A 10,884-nucleotide genomic window follows, 5' to 3' on the forward strand; every position below is an offset into this window, starting at 1 on the left:
AGAAATATATGAATAATTTTATTTTAATTATAAAGATTAAACTATTTGCAACCCTTTTGATTTATCTTTGATTTTAAAATGTTGATTTTTATTGTATTTTTAAAATTAATTTTAGATTTGTTTTCAATCTCCAAGTTAAAAACTCTTATTTAACCGATTCAAAAGATTGAATTCAAAATAAAATTTAAATCTAAAATTCATTTATAAATGGCTAAATTTAGTTAATTTAAGTGGCAATCTTAAAGAGATATAATACTGTTTAATAAATTATAAATATTTTTAATTATATATATAATAAGTATCTTATTTTAATAATGAGATCGTTGTAAACATAGCAATCAACCCAAAGTATTAATAGATATAATACTATGCATTTTTTTTCCAAATATAACAAAATTTAGAACAAATTCTTGAAATCTACCAGCGATAGACTATATCGACGATAGAAGAAGTCTAATTCTATCACTAATAGTAGTCTATCAGAGATCAAGTCTATCACGAATAGATTTTTCTATATATGCAATTCTTTAAAAATGTTGCTATACACATATTTATTATCCCTAAAGTGCCACTCATTGTAATTTTTCATAGAATATTAACATTTTAGAGAAGGAGTTGTGAACTCTACTCCTTATTTGGTCCAAGAAGTTGGTGGATCCCACTAAAAAAAATCAATTTTATATCTTATCAACTCTTTATACCATGAGCTTTAAGAGTTCACGAGTTCTTGGATTTCATAATGCTTTACTTCTCACTATTACACTCCTTACCTTTTAGGGGTGCTTGGAACACCAATTATAATAGTTGATGTTTTCAACTATGAAACTTTTCCTTAACTAGAATGTTTACTATTTTCAACTCGTTTCATTTTCCTCCTATTTCCTACCCAGACTAAAATAGTCTTTACCCCAAATACAGATTATTATAACCTAGACTAAAATAGTCTATACTTCAAATATAGACTATTACCCACAAATTATAATATTTTCAGTATCACTAATCTTAGAGGTGGGAGGTTCGATTTCTCAACTCAATGTATTAAAAAATTATAGGGGATCAGATTTTCAATTACGTCGCAAAATTTGCATAATACAAGAAATACGTGGTCCGTTGAATGAAGAAACGAGGTGAAGGGAAGGTAGTTGTGGTCAAGTTGTTGATCGGTAAGTGGGTAATTATATAATTCTTGAACTTGTGGGAATTTGGATTTAAGTGGAAGACATAAACATGTTGAAAGTATATTGAAATCTTATCACAACATTATATTTTCATTTTGAGTTGAAAAGTATTCAATTGAATGTTATCTAAATTTGATATCCTCATTTTAGTTGGTTACTGCATTTCTATAATAATGGTATTCAAAGTATGGTAAGTTGTTTTAGAGTGTTTTTTAGTTAAATTGAGAAAAGTTAAAAAGGCCCGGAAGGAATTTTTAGTTAACTAATGTCTTAGTCAATTGAGAGTTCAAATTACCACAATATTATGGAAAGAGGCTTAGACTCCTCAAATGAGTTCTATGTTGTTATAGATGATTTTTGGACTAAAAAGTAGAAGTAACATAACGAAGAAAGAGAAGCAATCGGACTGAGAAGATGATATGGGCTTTAGAAAAAAAGGCTAATTTGGGCTGTGGGCCAAAATAGCCTAGTTGGCTTCGGCCTCGGCCAAGGATGAGGCCGAGGCCAACCATTTTTGTGGGATGAATATAACGAACAATAACTTATTTGGGACCTTGAGAAGAGGAGAATTTGGGTCAAAAGTCCATCCTAAGACCGAACCTCCAAATTTAAGGAACGGGGTACGTCAATACATTTGCCGACCCATTTAACTCGAGAGATAACCTAATATGACTCAGAAAATGAAACATTAGGTTAGGATGTCTCTATAAATACATTATGATAATTCCATATAAGGTAACTTGAGTCTTACCCTCAAACTCGTTAGCTTTCACACTTTTTCACTCTCTGATTTAAGCATAAGAATGTGTGTTGCTAGTAGTACATGGATGTGCAGGTTTACTTTTTTTGCAGGCCACATTTTTCTCTCCAAATTACAAATTCAACTACTGTAGATATGTTTCCCCCGCTCCAAACTTGGCGATCAACATATGTTGTTTTCAAATTATTTTCTTTCTTTATCTTTATTTTGAAATTAGGTCTGTAGTAACATTCTCTTTGAAATAAAAACAAAATTATGGAGGATGATTGATATAAACCGTCTAGGGCATCAAATTATTATTTATATTTTATTTAATAATTTTGATATAGTTTTAGTATTTTTCGAATTTTATAATTTTTCAAATGAAGTATTTTTGTAATTTTAATATATTAATGATGTGACATTAGAATTTCATTAGGAGAGTATTTAAAACCCCATTAAGTTATCAAATCGAGCATAGTTCAATCAGCATTTAAGTGTGTTGGAAACCACGAAGTTCGCGGTTCAAATTTTTATACCCCAATTGTATTTAGAAAAATCCCATTAAGTTGTTTTCACATATGGCAACAAATCAATTTTTTACCTTTGTGTGTATTTCAAGTTTTTGTTGAATTTTGTAATTTATGTATTGAGTTGTATGCTAATAACATTCAAGTAGAATTATCACCATATCTTGTGGAGTGTTCGAATCTTAGGCTGGAATCTATATCTAATTCAATCCTCAAAGTTGTCGATTTGAGAGTTTTATGTTTGAGAATTAGAGATTCTCATATCAAAATAGTTCATTATTTCACGTTAATGAGATTTTTGTATCATTTGATATCAAAGTCTAGATATTTTAGCTTGAATATCTAGTATTATCTTCATCTTTAACCGTAAGTATATTATCTTTATTTGATTGGGTTTAGAAATTTCTTCTTTAAATTTTGCTTTCGTTTGTGTTGATCTTTAAAAATTACATTGAAGAAAATATCAATGATTAAAAGACAATGTAAAAAACAGAGGAAAAATTAAATGGCAATTTAAAATTGTAAGAGCAAACTGGGGATATAAGAAAATATAAATGACAAAATAGGGAGCTAGTTTTTCTCCAAAGCCACTTCTACGTACAAGTACAGAGAAAATTAAACTATATCTAGTAAATATTTCCATTGGAAAATTCTTATAAAGAAAAAAATCCAAAAAATATTTACCTTTCTAGAAAAAAAAAATTTAAGAATAAATATTTTTGAGATTTTTCTATTTATAAAAATTTTCTTAAAATTAAATTTTAGTCTAAAGAATACATTTTAACTTAAAAATATTAAAAATACTATTTTAGTTTCTATACCTTGGAAATTTGATTTTTTTTTAAATTTTAATTTTTATAATCAAATTTTTATAATTCTTATTTTTAATAAAAAAAATTTATTAAGAAGAAGAATTGCCCGAAGGTCGTACCAAACTCTTAGGTGTGTTTGAAATGCATTTTTAAATGTTTAATTTAAAAAATAAGTCATTTTGAAAAAAAATTGGAGTGTTTGACTACTGTTCAAAATAGCTTTTGAAGTATATTTTCAAAAATCTTGGTCAAACGTGTTTATATTAATAATGATTTTTTTCAAAAATACTTTTTTCTTAAGTTAATTCAAATGAGCCTTAATCAGTCAAAAGTAAATTTGACAACCAACCTGGAAGAAATTTATAAAGGGAGCAATAGAAAGTAACTTTTTATTTTTCATTTTTTAACTGAGAAATAATTAATATTATAACTAATTTTAAGACTTATTGAAAGTATGTAGACTAAAATTGGATGAAATTTAAAATATACAGACCCAAAATATACCATTTTTGTCTTGGTAATTTAAATCTCACTTTATTTTAGTCTTTATATTTTCAAATATTCAAATTTAATCTCTATACTTTCAATGAATTATAAAGTTAGTCCTTGTATTTAGTTTAGAAGTTATGTGAGTTTCGTTGAACTTTTAAAAGTTTTTATAATGCCTTTAAACTTTAAAAATTAACTTTTGAGTTTCATTAATACCCCTAAACTTTTAAAAAAAAGTAAAAAAATACCCTTAATATATGTACAAAAATCGTTAGTACCTCATTTTAAAACTTTAAATATATAGGAAGAGTTTTCTAATTTCTAAGTACGTCCAAACATAAATATGTTGTTGATAAAAAATTTGTTAAAGAAAACTCACCTAACCTTTATATGTTACCGATAGTGAATTTGTATGTTGGAGAAGAGGTCATTTGCAAAATAATTAGAATAATATATCGGTGTGGTACTTGCCATAGATACTTAAATTAGTTTTAACATAAAAGATAAAACAAATATTTAGGGAAGAAATGACTTACATGATATTTTCAAAGTTGAAAATTTATTTCGATGAAATTAAAGTTTAGAGAAAAAATCGATAAACTTCATTATTTTATTTTTGAGAGTACAACAACTTATAGAAGGATTTAAATAGTCTATTCCTTAACTAATCCAACTCTATAGTAATTTGGCATAAAATAATTATTAAAAAGAAAAAAAGCTAAATCAATCATGGCTCCCTCTTTAATATTGCATTATAGAGCAAAAGTCTACTTATTGGCATGAGGATCCACTAATATTCATTATTTATTATTGGACCCTTATGCTCTCTTTCTTTCTCCAAATTCTCTCTCTTTCTTTATTTTTTTTTTCTTTAGTATATATCAATTTTTTTTTAACATTATTAACTTTAAAATATGGACAATGTGTCGAAAACATTACAACAAATATGAAATATAAAATGATATTAATACTTTGGTGGCCGTTTAAGCTCCTCACGTTGGCCATTAGAGCCTACACGTTTAATATAAATATATTAAAGACTGTTTAGAACTAATCATTTCGAGGAATTTCAATTCAAGATGGATTTTAAATAATTCTATTCTTAGTTATATCAAGAAAGATAGAATCCTTGAATTTTAGAGGATTTCATATGATTTAAAAGTAAATAAGTTTATATTAGTAAATTCTTAACTTCATTTTCCTTTTTAATTACCATCTAAACATAAAATTTTAAATCCATGCATTTCAAATCTTTTTTGTTCCAATCAATGTAATTATTTAAAAATCATTTCTTGAATTTTAAATCACGAGATTTTAAATCATTTCTTCAACTTTCTTGAATCCAAATGGAGGGTGAAAGATTTGTAAACTGATAATCTTTATATACCATATATTTCATAAATGTCATAAATTTTATTGTAAGACGATATATTGTACAAATTTTCTTGATCATGTGCACTTATCAAATATACTCTGATCTATTTCTAGAAAATTCAAATAAATATCAAATATATTGTGTTATATCTCTCATTCTATTCTTCTTGCTGATTCTTGCTTTCATGTATGAGGAGAGCTTTTTTTGATTTTTTTTGGAGAAACTTTTCTTATCTGTGTAGGTTTTAAAAAGAAGACCGTTTTGGAAGATTGATAACCGCAAAATACTTCCATTATATGTACATTTTGATATATATTAAAAAACTGAATGATAAGGAAGTCTAAAAAAGTAAACTGGATTAGACTTTTGTGTAAAAATGTAATCCATTAAACTATTTATGTAAAAAATTGAAAAATTTAGACAATTATATAGCTAAACCTCTTTATTTAAGTTATATGTGTATGTACTATTTAATATAGAGAAATTGTGCAGAATGACCAAAATAGAATATCTAAAAATGGTCGGTTTTTTAATTGCATGATTTATGACGAAAATGTGACATGTAGAGACCCATATGTACATTTAATTTTTCAATTCTTCCCTCACAAGATTTTCCTCATCAAGTAGGTATATCTTTCCACTATTTTAACAAATCTTATGGTCTTCCTAAAGATATTATTTTGGGATTTAGTTTCTCATTATTACCTATGATTCAAAATATAAATAAAATTATTAAGAAAAAGATTCTACCCAAAACTAGGCTTTTAAAAAAGATCTTCACTCTCTTCGAAATAGCCATTGTGAGTGATTCCAAATTTCCAACGCCTCGTGGCTCAACTTCGGTAGCTGATCCTGTCCATTGGAGCAGCATTGCACCCATTTGATTTGAATAGGTTTTTGAAGTTTTTTTTTTTTTAAATCTTGTGGCATGTAATTGAGGAGAAATGCTTAGCAATTATGTTAGATTTGTGGTAGTTTCTCCGGCCACTGTCCATCTTGGCCACCACTGCATAGCATTGCAGTCTAGCGTCGCGTGTCCCTATAGGTTCTCTCTCTTTTTCTTTCTAGAAATTCAATTTCAAAACCGTTAATTTGGGAGAAAATTTAATGTACATAACTTTAGAATAATGAAGAATGTAGAATGTATATATTTCGTTTTTATTTTTAAGCTCTGTTTTGTTTACACACAGTCTCCCTATTTTTCTTTAATATATAGTATATTTCCTTGACTCAATAAAGATTTTAGATGTATTTGTGTGACTTATTTTTTTAGTACTCTGTATTTGAATGACTCAAACAAATATTTTAGTAATTTAAGATATTTGCATGGTTCAATCTAAGGTTGGTTTCAATCTAAGTTGCCACATTATTTTTTATTACAAGGTATTTGTATGGATTCAATTTGAAAGTTTGACGGGAAATTAATCGACACTTCTCATACTTTATCATGAATGTTCCATGTATTTTCTTTTTTCGAAAAACATCTATTTTTTTTAGTTTGTTAAACTTTTCTTTTCCCGAAAAAAGTTATTTTTTAGTTCGTTAAACTAATTTTAGATGAGTTTTCCTAATTTTTTTTTTATGTACTTTAGATTTTATTAAATATTATTTTTAAAATATACCATAGTAGAGATTCTAGTGCTGGAGAAATTTGTCCATTTGTAGATTTTGAAAAGCAGTAAATTTAGTCTTTTGGCCATTTTCCCGAACTAAAATACTTTTGAACATATTTTAAAAACAACACTTAACCATTTATCCAATCGATTTTTTAATTTACTACAATAATTATTAAAGCATAATCATTTTTTTTGCTTATTTTTTTAGTATAGTTGAGAGAGAAAATTCTTTCCACAGAAATTTGCCGATTTGCACTTATAAAAGTAGTTTGATTATCATTTTTTTTTTGTCGTTGCCTATACTATATTTGTGATTCTATATTTATCAATAGTTTCACATTTTTTTTTAAAAAAAAAGAAAAAACACAATAATTTCATTTATTGTTTCTTAACATATACACACTATATTGGTATTTCTTTTTAATTTATTAATAGTTTCAAAATCTTTTTGCGTGCGTTCTTGCATTATACAAAGTATATTTATATTCTAAATATATTCATCATATATAGCTCCTCAACTCTCCTACTTTCCTCATCATATCGTTGATTTGAATCCAAGGTGGTTGCTTATAAAACCTCTAAATTTCCAATAATTGATTAGATAGACTTTTAATTATTACGTGTCTTATTTTTTTTTCTTTTTGATTAAATAAATCTTTAATTATTCTTTAGATCATTTAGAAATTAGTTTGTACTTGAGGAATAGACAATGTAATTTGATTAAATATAAAATATAAACAATAGAGAATCAATATAGAGGTTTATGTGGTTAATTGATAATGTATTAGCTATATCTACGAGTAAATGAAGAAAACAATTTATTATTAGAGAGAAAGTATTAGATTATAGATCAAGAGATGTCTCTAGGGTTTGAGAGTTTATATAACGTACTTTTTTAAACTCTATAGCCAAATCGTAAATGATGTGAATATGATAAATACAAATACGACATATGTTTCCGGGGCGTTGCCCCTAGACCTCCACCAAGAGGATTGCCTTTCGTACATGGTCATTTGAAATGCTCTATAACAGATTCTAGACATTCCGACCATTTAAATTTGAATAATTGATTAGCATATCTTTTTGATTTGATATAATAATTGATATCTATTTCAAACGGGTATTTTAGTTTTGTAATATTTGTAGATTTGGTCTATTTTTATATATCGATTGGATGTTTTTCAAATGAAAAGTCCATTCGTAGGGTATTTTTCTAAAATTGCCTTTAGATATGACTATTGGGCTGTTGGCCTATTCACAAAAGTTCTTTGGAAAAGTGGTCAAAACGTAACAAATTTTTTAAAAAATGGCCAACAAAGTTTCCATTTGTAAAATTGTCAAAAACTCCAACGGTAAATTAAAGTATTAAAATAAAGGATAAATATACCCCTAATTAAATCCCTACACATTTTGTATATTTAAAAACAAAATCTACCAAATTAAACCAAGTCTTATTATCTAACTACTTAATTTTAAAAACAAACTCGTGGTTTGTAATTATATAAACAATTTATTTATCAATAAAATAATTGTTATTTTATTATGTCTCAAGAATTGTGTAACTCAAAGTCAATAAATTAAAATCCAATGTTATTGAATGAAATTTGAAGCGTATGTAGTTGGACATATAGGTGAGTCATATTCAAATAACCTAAAGGGTCGATAAAGTTGGGTCTTTTATCCTGGTAACACTATGAATACGTCCCACTTTGTAATAATTACAAGCGATGTGATCCAAGTTGTTCATGTGGAGTCATGCGAGTGAAGGTATCCTATACAAAGCACTTGTATAAGACTGAACTGCGAAACAATTAATCTCTCTTTGTCTGACCGTTGATTGAAAGGATTAATATTTCATAAAATTACCATATATAACCCGATCTCAATTCTGATTGAGTTGTGAACTCCTACCGAGGGTTTGTTATTTGATTAAGTCTACCATTTTGAGAGTGACCCCAGTAGCCAACTCAATAAGTCTATCATTTTGGAAACTTGATGGTGTGGGAAGCTATAAAGGTAACTACACAAGATGAAATTCATCCCTTCCCGACTTAAGGTAAGTAGATGAGTAGTTCCTTAAGTGCTGATTCCAGGTCTTAAACAATGGGCCCCATCCTCTCACTAGCTCGAGTGGAACTTGCATCACTACAAGAAAAATAGCTTTTAGTGACAAGTAAAACATATTATTAAAAGCGAAAAAATGCCGTTAAAAATATTAGCAACGCGTAGAGGTGTGTCGCTGTGAATGTCATGGTAGCTGTGTAGTCAAAAGTTTTAGAGACGCATTCAATATACGCCGCTAAAACATGACTTTTACAGATGCTAACGCGTTACTAAAAGTGTACTTTTGGCAACAACGATTTGTTGTTATTTGTTTTATACTGTGACGTAACAAGTTTGTCTCTAAAAGTTAAGTTTTAGCGATGTATAAGACTATTACTAAATGTGAATTTTTGGTCATCTCATTACAAGCATCTTTTGCGACATTGACAAGCGCTAGTATAAATTATATTTTGTGCCATTAAGTTATTTTGTAATAAAAAACAAAGATTTACTAGCATTATATAAAATGTTGCTAAAAGTATTTTATTGAATAAAAGAATAATGCTTAATTTAATATGTGAACTTAGTATAAAATCTAAAATGTAATAATCTTTTAAATGCTTGACTAGTCATTTTACATTAAAACAAAAAATTATTAATGAAGATGCACACATTCCCAAACATCAAAACACTATCATTGGAACAAAATAAAATAATACCAACTTGATCACAAGTTTGGGTGACAAAAATTCCAATGTAATATCAACCTACTTTAATCATTTCCTATAATGAGCTCAAAGTTATATCAACACCAACACTAGCTATCACAAGTTTACATAATCACAATGTAAGGTCTTTGAAGCATAAAAAGGTCAAGTTGAAACAAAAATATAAAATACCAACCCAAATTCTTTGCATTTTCATCTAAATTGAACTTTGTGAAATCTCGTACTAGCTTGTCACCATCAAGACATAAAATCTGGCATATAAAAATTGAAATATGTAAAAATTGAAATATGTAAGCACGTTAGAATAAAAAATTGAAGTAGGGGACATAATTACATTCACAAAATCCAATTTCTTACAAACTATATAAAAATTATGCTCAATTGCAAAAGTAAACAAACTCCATTAACATAGAAACTATCATAAAAGGACCATCAAAATAACTATCATATGGGAGGGGGGAGTTGAAAAACACAACCATCTTCTATCAACATTAGAACATTTCCAAATTCCTAATATCAAGATAAAGAGAAAAAGAGAACACATGAAGCAAATCTGAAATCAAAGCAAAAACTCCTAATGGCAAAAGCATGTAAGGACAAACACCAAAATCAACATGAACAAATGCCTCAAAGTACAACCATCTTCTATCAACAAAATAGCTAATTTTTAATAGAAGTCATGATCACTATATCAACAAAACACTACCATAATTGCAGGATAGTCGAACACCAAAATTAACATTTAAAGATAAAGACTACCATAATTGCAGGATTGTCAAACACCATAATCAACATTTAAACATAAAGACTACCATAACTGCAGGATAGTCAAAACACTTCAACACACTTAATCTAATCCAACACTTTAACAAACTAGAATTGTAAGAAGAACGTCTTATAAATATTACCTTTTAACTATCATTCGACTATTACGAACTCCTTTCCATGTTAGATATCCCTTCTTGAGTTGCCAACCTTCTTAAGATTTCTTCAATCACAGCTTGTTTTGATTCAACTATACTTTGTAAATGTGCAACTTGAGTATTTGTTTCTTTAGAATGGTGATAGCTTGTATCATTCCTAACATTTCTTGATCTTGGTCCCCAACCTTTTCCTTTTACATACCCCAACCGTTTAACCAACACTCATTCACAGATTTCTCTATCTTCAATAGGTGCACCTGCTTCTTTTGAAGTTGTTTTTAATGCTATCATCTCATCCTATAAAATAAATATGCCACAGTATTTTTATGGTGTAAAATAAGAAAGAAAATATATAAACATAAAAGTTTTCTTACATATTTCTTTTTTATCTCATCATTCACCCATCCTTTATTTGCATTAGAATGAGTGTGCTTTAAGATTTTCATTGTCT

This window comes from Benincasa hispida, chromosome 4 (genome assembly GCF_027475165.1).
Source record: "Benincasa hispida cultivar pf3 chromosome 4, pf3_genome.v1.1, whole genome shotgun sequence".
Taxonomy (NCBI): Eukaryota; Viridiplantae; Streptophyta; class Magnoliopsida; order Cucurbitales; family Cucurbitaceae; genus Benincasa; species Benincasa hispida.